Raw genomic sequence first — 12,731 nt, 5'->3', positions numbered from 1 at the left:
ATATAATGAGGGCTCAGTCAGATAACCCATGTTTGAAGATCAGCACAGTTTCTAAGCTTCATTTGAGTCTTCTGTGGTCTTTGGGCATTTTTAAAGCTTTTGTTAAAAACAACTTGTAGATATCTTGACTTGTAAGGAAATAAATTACCTGGCTTTACATGACTGTCTTTCCTGCCCCCAAACATAACTGGTGGGAGGACTGTCTTTTTCCTCTACTCTGAGTAGTTCTGATACTAGATGTGTGGTTTTTTTCCCCACACCAGGCAGTCCTCCAATTCTCACTCTACACCAACTGAGCGTTCCTACAGTTGAATTAGATTCTGACACTACCCAGAGTTAATGTCGGATCCCACTAGGTAACGGGGTCAGTCCCACAAGACTGCCCACACTTGTGATGCCAAAGCAAGTCCTACCCTACCCTACTTCTCAGACAGTCTATAATTTGGGGGTTCCTATGACTCCCTCCTTGGGTTCAGTAATTTGTTAGAATGGCCCAAAGATCTCAGGGAAACTATTTATGTTAACCGGTTTATTACAAAGGATATTATAAAGGGTATAGATGAACCGCCAGATGAAGTGGTACATGGGGCAAGGTCTGGAAGGGTCCGAGTGCAGAAGCTTCTGTCCTTGTGAAACTGGGGTATGCCACCTGGGTTTACCAACCCAGAAGTTCATTAAATCTTGTTCAAGAGGTTTTTTTATAGAGCTTACTCTACAACTTCCCCTTCCCTTAGGTCTGTGGATAGAGCAGAAAGTTCAGCCCTCAAAAAACTTGGTCTTTCTGGTGACCAGCTCCATCCTAAGTCTGCCTAGGGGCCCCACCTAAGTCACTTCATTGGCACTCCATATGAATAACATAAACTCTCATCTCAGGAAATTCTGAGGGATTTAAGAGCTTTGCTAAAGGCCGGGGACAAAGACCAAAATCTCCACAAAGTTCCTTACATTATATTGAATTAGAAGTTAGTAATTTTATGAAATCATTGAATAGGTTTTTTAAAGACAAATAATACAGACAGATTGTTTATATGGTTCGAATAAATTAAAGTATCTAAAATGTGTTTGGGTACCTTTCCCAAGTGAAAATTGTTGATTAGTAGAACACTCACCTAAATGACACTTGGAAGTTCTCAAAGCGATGAATTTCGGGTACTTTTATTTTTACTTTTGTTCTCCGTATCCTTAAAGAGCTGGCTGTAACTAGAGTGATACTTTGTAGTTTTTCATACTAATACCAGAATATTCAGGCTCTTAAAAGGCTTTTTTCATCCTGTGTTCTGGCTTCCCCTGCCCCTCCTGTCTCTGATTGTTAACAGACAGGTGAAAGACCCCACTAGAGAAAAGTCAGGAATTAGAATATTTTTAATTTCCTGAGAAGAGATGAGTGTAGAACAAATAACTACAGAGGTTTTGGTGGCTTCTTACTAAGGGGTCAAAATACAGATGCCACCAACAGGTCTGAGCCATGAGAAGAGAGCAAGAAAGAGGTAGTAAGGGAAGAGGAGGAGATAAGAGTAGGGTGTGGTGGTGTTCCTCAGTCCATTCCAAGTGTCATAGGCTGCCTGCCTTAACTCAGATCTAGTCCTAACTGCCTCTGTATTCTGGCATGGTGTTCTGTGCACTGTGAACCTAATGAACAATTACTTTCTTTGAATTTCAACTCTTGACAGACTTCTCATTGTAACAGCAGATACACTTATCCTTCCAGGAAAGGAAGGCTTGCTCTGGACACATTCCTAGGTAAGCAAGAGTACCTAATTAGAATACCATTTAAGGCAGAATGTAATGTAGGTCTCCAGTGTCGTTCCCCACCCCCCAACCACACACACACCAGTTGGACCCCTTTAGCAGAGGGCCCTTTTTCTTTGAGCTTGGGGTTGAGGGTGTGCTCAGTGTGGTAAACCTTTCAGAACATGTTTGGCTGTGAGAAAACTTAAAATGTGGGTTTTGTTGCAGGGCTAAATGGTTTTAGATCGTATTTAAAGAGAAGGAGAGGGCTTCCCTGGTGGCGCAGTGGTTGAGAGTCCGCCTGCCGATGCAGGGGACGCGGGTTCGTGCCCCGGTCCGGGAAGATCCCGCGTGCCACGGAGCGCTTGGGTCAGTGAGCCGTGGCCGCTAGGCCTACGCGTTCGGAGCCTGTGCTCCGCAACGGGAGAGGCCGCAGAGGTGAGGGGCCCATGTACTGCAAAAAAAAAAAAAAGAGAGAGAGAAGGAGAAATCTGCCTCTTTTCCCTAGACCTACTGCTGGAACTGTCCCTCTGAGAACTTGGGCAGCAGAAATTTTTTCTGAGTCCAGCCTGTTCTCCAAGGATCTCAGAATAGAACCTTCTTCTAGAATACATTCGATAGGTGTCTCTTAATTCTTCAGCAGCCTGCTCTTTTAGTGGGGGTGGGGGGAGGATTTAGAGGGGGTTCAAGATTCTTCTTTCCAGCAAGTTGGAAATTATGAGATTTCTCTTTGGGGCAGCTGTCCTCAGAGAGCATGATGAAGTTCCCTCTGATAACAGCTTTCTCTTATGCCACTGGACATACTTGGAACCCTAGCTTACTGCCTATCAGGAATGAAAATTTCCTCTTTTTTTTTTTCTTTTTCTGAACAGGTATCTTTTTCTTTGAATCTGAGTGAATTGAGATAAACAATGATTGCTCTTTTTCTCACTTCTAAACATAACTGAGTTTGATTAAGAGCCATAATTTCATTATTATTCTTGTGGATACAAAGATAAAAACACTTGATTCTTGTACATTGATAGATTGATCAAGCTTTCTTGATCAATCCAGCCGTCTCTTTTATCTCCTTAATTTGTATGTAATAGGTATCTTATAAGTATTTACATGTTTGCTTTGTCCTTTTTTTTAACCTCCAAGTTGTTTTATATCTTTTTTAACACCAATTTTTAGACATGTAGCCTTCATCCAGTGTATACTTTGTCTTTACTCATCACCATCTTTTCTACCCAGTTCAGAGGACTTGACATTTTCAGGTGCCTGACAACAACTTCTTGTCATGCAGATAACTTGGGGAGTACTGGTCCTGTACTATTCTGTTTTCACATTTTTGTTTTATCCTTTAAGGTCTCCTTTAGAAGAATGATCCTAGTCAAAACAAAAGATTGTCTTTTTCTTGCCATGTCTGTGGCCTTGTAAATTAGATTTTCCCCTGAACTCACATCTAAGTATATGAAAAACAAAGCCCACAAATGTATTTTTTACTATTAACCAGTCAGCTTACAAGCTTCATCAAACATCTGCTGTAGGTTGGACATTTATACATTTAGGGGAGCAGTGTGTAATACCATGAGAATGGTCTGACACACAACTTTGGAGTGATACTATGAACCATTTCTGGCCCCAGAATAACCTGGTACATGTTGAAGGAGATGCAGTGTAAGCAAATGATTGGGGTCTTGAATGAGGCATTGGGCATTGTCAAAAACGGATGGATTGTTTAACTACTTGAGCAGATTTCCTAGGCAAGGCAAGTGTTTCAAAGAATGTAACTGTGGGCATGGTATTATTTGGCTGATACAGTATCTTTGATACACTGATGTAGTGGAGCTGTAACTGATCTGAGACTTTGAAATGGTCATTGAAATTCATTCTTGATTAAAAGCCAGTTAGCCTAAAATTAGATTCAAAAGCTTTGGGTTGGTCGATGGTTGGTGAGCTGTCGGGGTATTGAAATAGTGCAGAGTATTTGCATATATGTGCCTTGTTGGTAAAGCTGGCTTGACAGAGTTTGACAGTCCCAACACCAGTTTGCCTTTCAGCCTAAATAAACTTTAGTTTGCAAGTACTGAAAATGTACTGATCCCCAAACATTAATTCCTTAATACCTCTGAATATTTTTAGCTTTTTACTGAAGAAGAAAAAAAGTTTTCTTCCTATTTGGCTATCCCATTCTCTGGCATCTTCTGGCCTTTATGACTCTACTTAAGAAAGAAGATTCCTCAGGAAAGACAGGGTTAATCAAATAATGAAACTAGTTTTCTGAAGATGGGTTGAATAGCATACATTTTGGCTCCTCACAACAGCTCTGTGAGAAAAGCTATTACTGCAGTTTCATGGATGAAGAAATTTGAAGTACAGAGAGATTAAGTAGCTTGCCTAATGTCACAGTCTAGTACGGGGCAGTGCTAGATTCTGTTCCCACTTTCCTGATTCCAGAGCCTCTGATCCTAACTATTGTACCACACTGCCTTGCTCTTTGATTAGTATTTCTTTTGCTGAAAAGAAACATCTATTCTCTTCTGAAAGGAGGAGGATTGTCCAAGGAGATCTGCAATTTACTAGAGGGAGCAGATCTGTGGAGACCGAGGAGCAAAGATAAAAGGGAAGAGGCATGCTGTTTGCAAATCTACCCTAGGAAGAATTTGGGTACTGAACATGTTTGTTTTTAATGAGCGTCATTGGTGAGGGAAAAAACTTAAGTTTTAAATCCTTCCCCAGAAGCTCATGTGTGTATTAGAAAGAAGATTAACAGGAAGGCTGTGGCTTTTCTTTTATTTGAAAAGTACTTGCGTAGTAGCCAGAAAAGATAAGAAGTGGACTTTCTCATTTATACAGTCCTGTGTAGAACACTGGTTGTTAGTAAGTCCCTAATGTTGGTTGTGATTGATATCTCCTGGCTTTGCACTGATGTGAGAATGCTAGAGAAATTTTCCAGCTTCTGCTGCTCCCTGGTGGAATATTCCACTAGGTCGATTTGTTTGTTTTTAGTTTTCTTTTTATGACAAAGTAAATTCCTGTAATTGTAGAAAAAATACTCCACCAGATATATACATTTTTGTTTTGGAGGACAGCAATCCTAGTGCTTTGAGGATAAAATGAACCTTCTGTAAACTTTACTTTCTGTAAAATATTGGGACATCTTGAGTTACTGTATCCTCTAGGATAGAGACTGCTTTAATGTCTCAGCATGTTCAGTTATTGGTACTCGTCCCATCTGGTAATGGCATCTAACCCTGAGGTCAGTTGCACAAAACCAATTTCTAGTAACTTTGTCTAGCCTCTTTGAACAGTAACAGAATCCTCCCTTAGTTTGGTATTCTACAAGCTCTTTATAAAAAGCAGCCCCATCGACCTCCTACCTGCATCATAGGTAATATGGGGGGCAGGCATCAAGGTGAGGATGAACCAATTAAAGGTGGCAAAAGAAGGCATTCTGAAAGTGTTAGTTTTGTTGTGTTAAAAGACTGATGGGATGGTGTGAACATTTTAGTGAAGCTAAAGCAAGGACAACTAGTCATTTCTAGGCACATGTTAGTTCCTCTCCAAAGACTGTCAAACTTTTAATTGGTATTTTATTTAGTAGTTTAAAATAAATCTCTGGCGTCCGCTTAGAAGAGACTATATAGAGAAGACCCTATTTTTTATGTTAGCAATTAACCATTTATTCATTCTCAAATGTTTGAGCATCCACTATTTCCTGAAATGAGTTCTGCTTTCAATAAGTAAGTGTTGTTTCACTGTTACTTGGTGGCAGAGAAAACAGGTCAGATTTTTGAAGTGACTGATAACCAGATAGAAGTGACTGTCTCTGAATTATATCAGAATATTTAACCCATGCCACAGCTGTAAGATGAAGCCACTTAAGCTATTTAAAGTTTTAGAGGGAAATGAATTTCTGTATTTCTCCCTTGTGATAAATTACAAAACAGCTTTAGTGTTCTGACCATATTGTTTTGAACTGTTTTGGTTTGGTTCTTTTGTTCTGTTGGTAGATTTGGCAGGTCCTTGTAACCCAATAAAGGTGATTACCACCTACCACAAAGTCAACTGTTATCTCCCTCTTTGGACTTACTCAGATTCAAAGAAGACTACAGCACCACCTAACAGTGTTGCTCCCCACCTCACCCCACCCCGCCCAGCTGTGCTGTGCCCTTAATTCTGGTTTTTACTATTAAGGGCAGGGGGTAGGGCACAAGAAGTTACCAAGTTCCATCTAGTTACCATTTAGCAATCTCTCTGTTTCCATGCTAGGCAGTTGACATGTATTCTCTTATAGAATCCTCATGACCTTGTGAAGTAAGGAGAAACTGAGTCCCAAATGGATTTATGTGTAATTTGCCCTAGGTTGTGCTGATAGGACAGGACATGAACCCAAATCTGTCTGATTTGGAAACCTGTGCTCATAACCACCCTCCTACTACGATCCCATATTAAACCCATATAAAACCATGGTGAATAAAATGACAAAAGGAGTAGTAATTGGAGAGGAACTGATTGATTTTCAGCTGGTGATCCATATAATGTAGCTAGCTTAGTGAATCCCAGAAACGCTGTGTCTGAGATTTAAGTTGAGGTTTGTGAGCTTGAAAAGGGGATGGGGGGAACCTTGGCCATCCATATCCTAGGTATATCCTAGACAAACATCGAGATGAAAGCTTCTTGGGGGGCATATACTCTTAAGTCCCAACTAGACCGTATAGTAGGCGGTCTCTAAAATGCTCCTGGCCCTAACCTGAAGGTAGTTCTATTATGTAGGGGTGATAAGATGGATGGCAGGGATTTGATGATAGGGTTCTGGCTGGAAAAAGTTGGGCACATCTGAGCCATCACAATTCACTGGAGTTGTGTTAACTGCTAGGGTAAATGACAGCAGCTTACTTGCAGCACTTGGGCTCTGAGTTTCTCTTTAGGTAGGGGTGAGGTCATGGAATCTCCATGACTTGAACTGGCTAAGAGGTCCTGCTTAAAGGCATAGAAAGCAACCCAGACACGGTGATTCTTAACCGTAGTTATGCGTTAAAATCTACCTGATTGTTTAAATCAATCCATTTGAGAACTGAGACTCTCTTAACCTGTAATCACTATCACCCTCACTCTCCCTGTTCATGAGCTATTGAGTCAGAATATAGAGGAAGGGGAGATCTTTTTGTACCTGAGCATTTTTGTTTTGCTTTTTTAGAAAGCTCTCCAAGGGTTCTGTGGCTCTCATGCAAATTGGCCAGTGGACAAGCTTGTGGGTACCACATTTTCTTCCTACCTACCTTTCTAAAGTGTTCTTGAGCATTGTTAATGATGAGCACTGGTGAGATCTTTACAGGTCAAAGAGTACCTAGATTTTTCTTTTTGTTTGTCACTCTTACGACCATCTGCATCAGCAGGCTTCTTGAATCCTAAGGCTGGAACCCTGAGAGCCGTAAAGTTAAGTAAACATATACCCCACAGCCCAGGCTTTGCTCTGCTTACCTTGTGTTTTCTTCTTTAGAGACCTTTCAGTCCTGACAATCTGAACCTTAGGTTTCCCTGTCTATAGTGTTTAGGGGTCATGAAACCTTGGATTAGGTAAGTAACTGGTGGTACTACTCTAGGGAGAGAAACTCAATGGTCACCTTTGAGAATGAGGGAACAGAAAGCTGTCAGCTATTTCTTTAAATTCCCTTCCTTTCTGAGTTTTGTCTAGTATTATTTACTGTCCGTATTTAGTCTACTTACAGCTACTTCCTTCTGTCTCCCAGCTGTTTTATTTCTCAGAAGTTAGTCTTCTGGGTGGAAGCACTGCTGAACTCTTCTTTGAAAAGGGAAAGTGCCCCTAAAATGATGAGAAACAAGAAGGGATCTGAGAACAGAGGCCCCTAGAGGCCTTACATGGCACATTGTATGTTGTGTCTTATTTTGCTCAATTTTTACAACCTGCATGTGAATCATTGCTGTATACCTCATAATTCACTGGCTCTTGAATGAGAGCCTTTTGACTTTGGGAAAGGGACATGGTGACAAAGCAGAGGAGTGGGTGAAAACTATTAAAATCAAAGGCGTAGTTTACATACACTGCCAGCAGCTCCTTAGTGAGAGCTTTATTTCTCATTCTCCCCTTAGGACTGTTTGCTCTACTTTAAAATGAAATACTCAGCTTCCTTGGTTTTATTTTGGTGTTTACACAAACTGGTCTAGCAACTTAGATTGGCTTGCGGGGGGTGGGGGGGGGGGGGTGGGCGGGGAGGACTATTTATTTTGTTTGGAAGCTTTCCTGGAAAAACTTTCTTTTTTCTTAATTTATTTTTTAAAACCAGAAGCCGCCTTTTTTTTTTAATTTTTAAAATTTTTATTTATTTATTTTTGGTCACGTGGTGCAGCGTGCAGGATCTTAGTTCCCTGACCAGGGATAGAACCCATGGTCCCTGCAGTGGAAATGCAGAGTCCTAGCCACTGGACCGCCAGGAAATTCCTGGAAAAACTTTAATTTTCTGTATCAAACCCAACATACAAAACATCAGAGATTATAATGTGGCCTTTAAATTTCTAAAGTAAAAGCCATCCATTTAAATAATCCTTGTTTCCTCATCCCCAGTCAGGTGTCAGATGAATTCAAAAACATAAGGTTTCCCCCAGACTGGGTAGGGAGAGGCACAAGGGGAAACTAGTGAAAGGTAATTTTTTTAAACATTAGTCAAAATTCAAAATGAGTAAGAAGCCAAGACTAACTTTCAAGTAGTGTTTCAGATTTAGCAACTTGGTAGAAATCTACCAAACAAAATTTTTTGGCAAGCTATACTTCCAAACCATTTTTTTAAAGTGGAATCCTATAACAAGATTCTGCTTTTAGGTATCTCTACCATTTTGTCCTCTCAAGGATGTTAAATGGATGTGAGTGCAAGGTTGCCCAACTCTGGTGCTATACAGTGAAGTTGCTTAATGGATGCTTATCTCCTTAACCTATCTGCAGTGGAAAGTAAATAGCTGCTTATCTTAAGGTCATTGCTTTGTCTTCCACCTGATTATCTTGCTTTAGGGATTTCCTTTAGGCATTTTGGGTTCACTCAGTTCATTTATCCCAACATCCTTTTTAGCCTCAAACTTTACATCCTTTGGGGTTTGGTGCACATTAGCTTCCTGAGCTCTGAGCCTTCACCCCTGCTATCCTTGGAGCCCCTTCTCATTACGTTTCCTACTTACTGCCTCTTTGCTAGTTCCATCTCCTAGGAAACTATTCTGTAAATCAGAGCACATGAGCTTTTTAAAACTGAGCCCTTCTTTTGAGAAGTAACTAACTCCCTTGGTCCCTAAAGATTCCAAACCCCCAGGGTAGAGAAATACGCTCTTTTGAGAATTGTTCATCTGAAAACAAATACAAGCCAGTGAAGCCCATATTGCAATTTAACCTGTCTTCTTTTTTCCCTATCTTGTGTATTTTCATATTATACAGGTGGCACCTACAGTCTAGAACAAGTTTGAAGTTAAATTTACTTGCCCAATTTTTCCAGCCCCTCCTAGATAAAGCAAACTCCTTTTTTTCCTCTTTGGCCTATAAGATTTGGCAGAACTCCAGAAGGAATTATCAAAAACTTTTTTGGAAATTCCTCTTCAGAAACCTAGCAAGATAAATATTGGAAGTAAAGCAGTTTGTTACATTTGATAGCTGAAAAATAGGACCCAGAGCATACTCACTGACTGTAAAGATCATTTTTCTTGTTTTGTAATAGAAGATACCAGTTTGTTTCATTTGAGAATTCTTTTTCTGTCTAATTCAGAATCTGGAACACGGCCACTGGTAGAATTGTATGAGAGCAATACATCTGACTTAGTGTAAATGTGTGTGTGCGTGAGCAAGGGATTGTTCTAAATCAGTCTGGTTTGTCAGTACTGTATTTGAAGTTTTAGGTGATTTAAATAATGGAACTAGATATACATTTATATAGGTGAAGAAATAACTATGGGTCAGGTGTGGTGTGTGGATATGCTTTATCTTTATATGAAGTGTATCTTGGAAGCAGCTTTTTTTAATGATCATTTTCCTTGTGTTTGTGGTAACAACTAAAGCTGCTTATCATAAATTTGTTTGATTCTCTGGTTTGGCTAGAATATTTGCTCCCCTATCCAAGAGGTGGCAGCAGAGCACACACCATACTTTACCATGTACTGTTAATCGACTTGTAGCTCATTGGGGGAAGTATCACAAAGTTTGTGAACCAGCCTTCTAGATTTGGAGTAGATACCCCAACAGAAACAGTGCCGGTTTTGGAGACGGAACATTAGCTGACAATCTGAGAGCAACCATTTTGATAGTGGAAGAGCTTGATAGCCAGCTTGTCTCCTTCTATAAAGAAAACTTGTCTGACTAAGGACTTGTGGAATTTACCACTAGGAGAAAACCTTCAAAGGGCAGGGTCCTGTGTAAGTGAGTTCCCTTTCCAATGCTGGTACCAGGGTGCACATTTGTGAAGTTAATTTTACTCTAGAAAGGTAGTTTCCAGACACTTCCAGATTTTAAACAACTATAGTTATAAAGCTAATATTAGGGGTTTTCTCTACTTTTTGATGTTGTTCCCCTCATTGTCTCTTCCCTTCTTTCTTATGCCACTTGGCACATAAGCCCATTTGACTTAACACTGTACCCATCTTTCTAATTTCTTTTTCTTGCCAACTTCCACCAGACACTGGATATGTGAGATTACTCACTTGGTGATTAGGGGAAAGTTTAGGTGTTTCTGGCAGTCTTCCCAATTTATCTAAAGAAAGCCCCCACCCATTTCATTATGACACTAATACTTGTAATGATTAAACTTGTCATAGCCTTTAGGAGCATGATCTATAAGAATCTCAGGAAGTAACTTTCCTACAGACTCATTAAGTATCATGTAGAAACAGTCTGTAAAATGATAATCACATTTCTTAACATGCTTTGGCCCGTATCAAATCAGCTTTTGCCTTCAAAATATAAATTGGCTCTATTTATTTATTTGCTTATTTATTTTTATTGAAGTATAGTTGATTTACAGTGTTGTGTTAATCTCTGCTTTACAGCAGTGATCAGTTATACATATATACATTCTTTTTTTTAATACTCTTCATTATGGTTTATCATAGGATTGTTTTAATTGATTTTTTTTAATTTTTGGCTGCATTGGGTCTTCGTTGCTGTGCGTGGGCTTTCTGTAGCTGTGGCGAGTGGGCGCTCCTCTTCTTTACGGTGTGCCGGCTTCTCATTGCGGTGGGTTCTCGTTGTGGAGCACGGGGCTCTAGGTGCGTGGGCTCAGTAGTTGTGGCTCACGGGCTTAGTTGCTCCATGGCATGAGGGATCTTGACAGACAAGGGCTCAACCCGTGTCCCCTGCATTGGCAGGCGGATTTTTAACCACTGCGCCACCAGGGAAGCCCGGTAATGTAGTTTTATGTTTGCTTCAAGGAGAACTAGGAATATTGAAATGAGGTATTTCTTAACTGGTGGTGCTAGTAAGTATCTTGAGAATGTCCAGGTAAAAAAGATATTTTGCTGGCATCAGTATTAAGGTAAGAGTGAGGCTGGTGGCTGCTCATAAGGGACCTCCCATGTGACAAGGCCTTGGGGGTGTCCTCCATAGGTCAGGGTTTAGTCCTGGTTTTTAGTTGTAGAAACTTGAATTTGCTTGAGTACCCAGAGTTGATCAGACTTTCAGTGCATTGCTCTTTTTAATCAAACTCAAAAGTGATTAATATGTAAAATATATTTAGAGATACATTTATTTAGAGAGAGAGAGGTGTGTGTATGTGGGTGTGACATTGTGTGAATACAAGGCTCTCGTTTCCCATTGTACGGATACTTAGGGTGCTAAATTAGTGATTATAAATTTTCGTGGTGAGCCTGGAATTTTATTTATTTATTTTTAATATTTATTTTTTTGGCTGCGTCGGGTCTTAGTTGCGGCATGCAGATCTTTGCGGCGTGGACTCTTGTGGCGCACGGGCTTCTCTCTTCTTGTGGCTTGTGGGCTCTGTAGTTCTGCGGCACACCAGCTCTCTCGTTGAGGCGCCCGAGCTCAGTAGTTGTAGTGTGCAGCTTAGTTGCCCCGCAGCATGTGGGTCTTAGTTCCCCGACCAGGGATCGAACCCACGTCCCCTGCACTGGAAGGCGGATTCTTTACCACTGGACCACCAGGAATTTTAAAGGGAGGGACCAGGATATTAAATTGGTATTTCATCTAGACTTTGGAAAGACTTGTTGCACCATCCTATGAAGAACCACCAGATTCCAAGCCTCTGCCATAGACTCAAGGTCAAACTCCAGCCTGTTGTCACACCCTTATCAAAGCTTCTCTCTTCATTCCTTGGGGAATGAGGTGTTTCCCAAGAACCCCTTAAAGTGCCTTACTTCTTTACATATTACATAACTAATATTCATTCAAATAATTGGGCACCTACCATATTTTTTTTTAATTGAAGTATAGTTGATTGTAAATCAAACTGGTGTACAGCAGAGTGATTCAGTTATAATACATATTTTTCATATTCTTTTCCATTATGGTTTATTACAGGATATTGAATATAGTTGCCTGTGCTATACAGTGGGACCTTGTTGTTTCTTTTATATATATTTGTATTTACTAATCCCAAACTCCTAATTTATCCCTCCCCCACCCACTTTCTCCTTTGGTAACCATAAGTTTGTTTTCTACGTCTGTGAGTCTGTTTTGTAATTAAGTTCATTTGTGTCATATTTTTAGATTCCACATGTAAGTGATATCATATGGTATTTGTCTCTGTCTGATTTCACTTAGTATGATAGTCTCTAGGTCCATCCATTTTGCTGCAGATAGCATTATTTTTCTTTTTTATGGCTGAGTAGTATTCATGTGTGTGTGTGTTTACCACATCTTCATCCATTCATCTGTCGGTGGACATTTAGGTTGCTTCCATGTCTTGGTTATTGTAAATAGTGCTGCTGTGAACATTGGGGTGTGTGTATTGTTTCAAATTTTCGAGTTTTCTCTGGATATGTGCCCAGGAGTGGGATTGCTGGATCATATGGTA

The 12,731-nt window shown here is 40.2% G+C and overlaps 1 protein-coding gene across 2 annotated transcripts in view; it reads left to right on the top strand.

Annotated features, from left to right (window-relative positions):
* The window catches only part of ETF1 (eukaryotic translation termination factor 1), a 28,190-nt gene that overhangs the window by 4,756 nt on the left and 10,703 nt on the right, over positions 1 to 12,731 (top strand). Inside the window, exon 3 of one of the 2 annotated variants that reach the window (XM_007461422.1) lies at positions 11,777 to 11,783. The exons of the other annotated variant lie outside the window; for it this stretch is intronic. The gene's annotated coding sequence lies outside the window, so the exon portion shown is untranslated. The remainder of the gene's footprint in view (positions 1 to 11,776; positions 11,784 to 12,731) is intronic. 2 annotated transcript variants of the gene reach the window in all.

The sequence above is a fragment of the Lipotes vexillifer genome, unplaced genomic scaffold (genome assembly GCF_000442215.2).
Source record: "Lipotes vexillifer unplaced genomic scaffold, Lipotes_vexillifer_v1.1 scaffold217, whole genome shotgun sequence".
NCBI classification, from domain to species: Eukaryota; Metazoa; Chordata; class Mammalia; order Artiodactyla; family Lipotidae; genus Lipotes; species Lipotes vexillifer.
The sequence above is the reverse complement of the archived record's forward strand: the minus strand, read 5'-3'. Positions and strand labels throughout refer to the sequence as shown.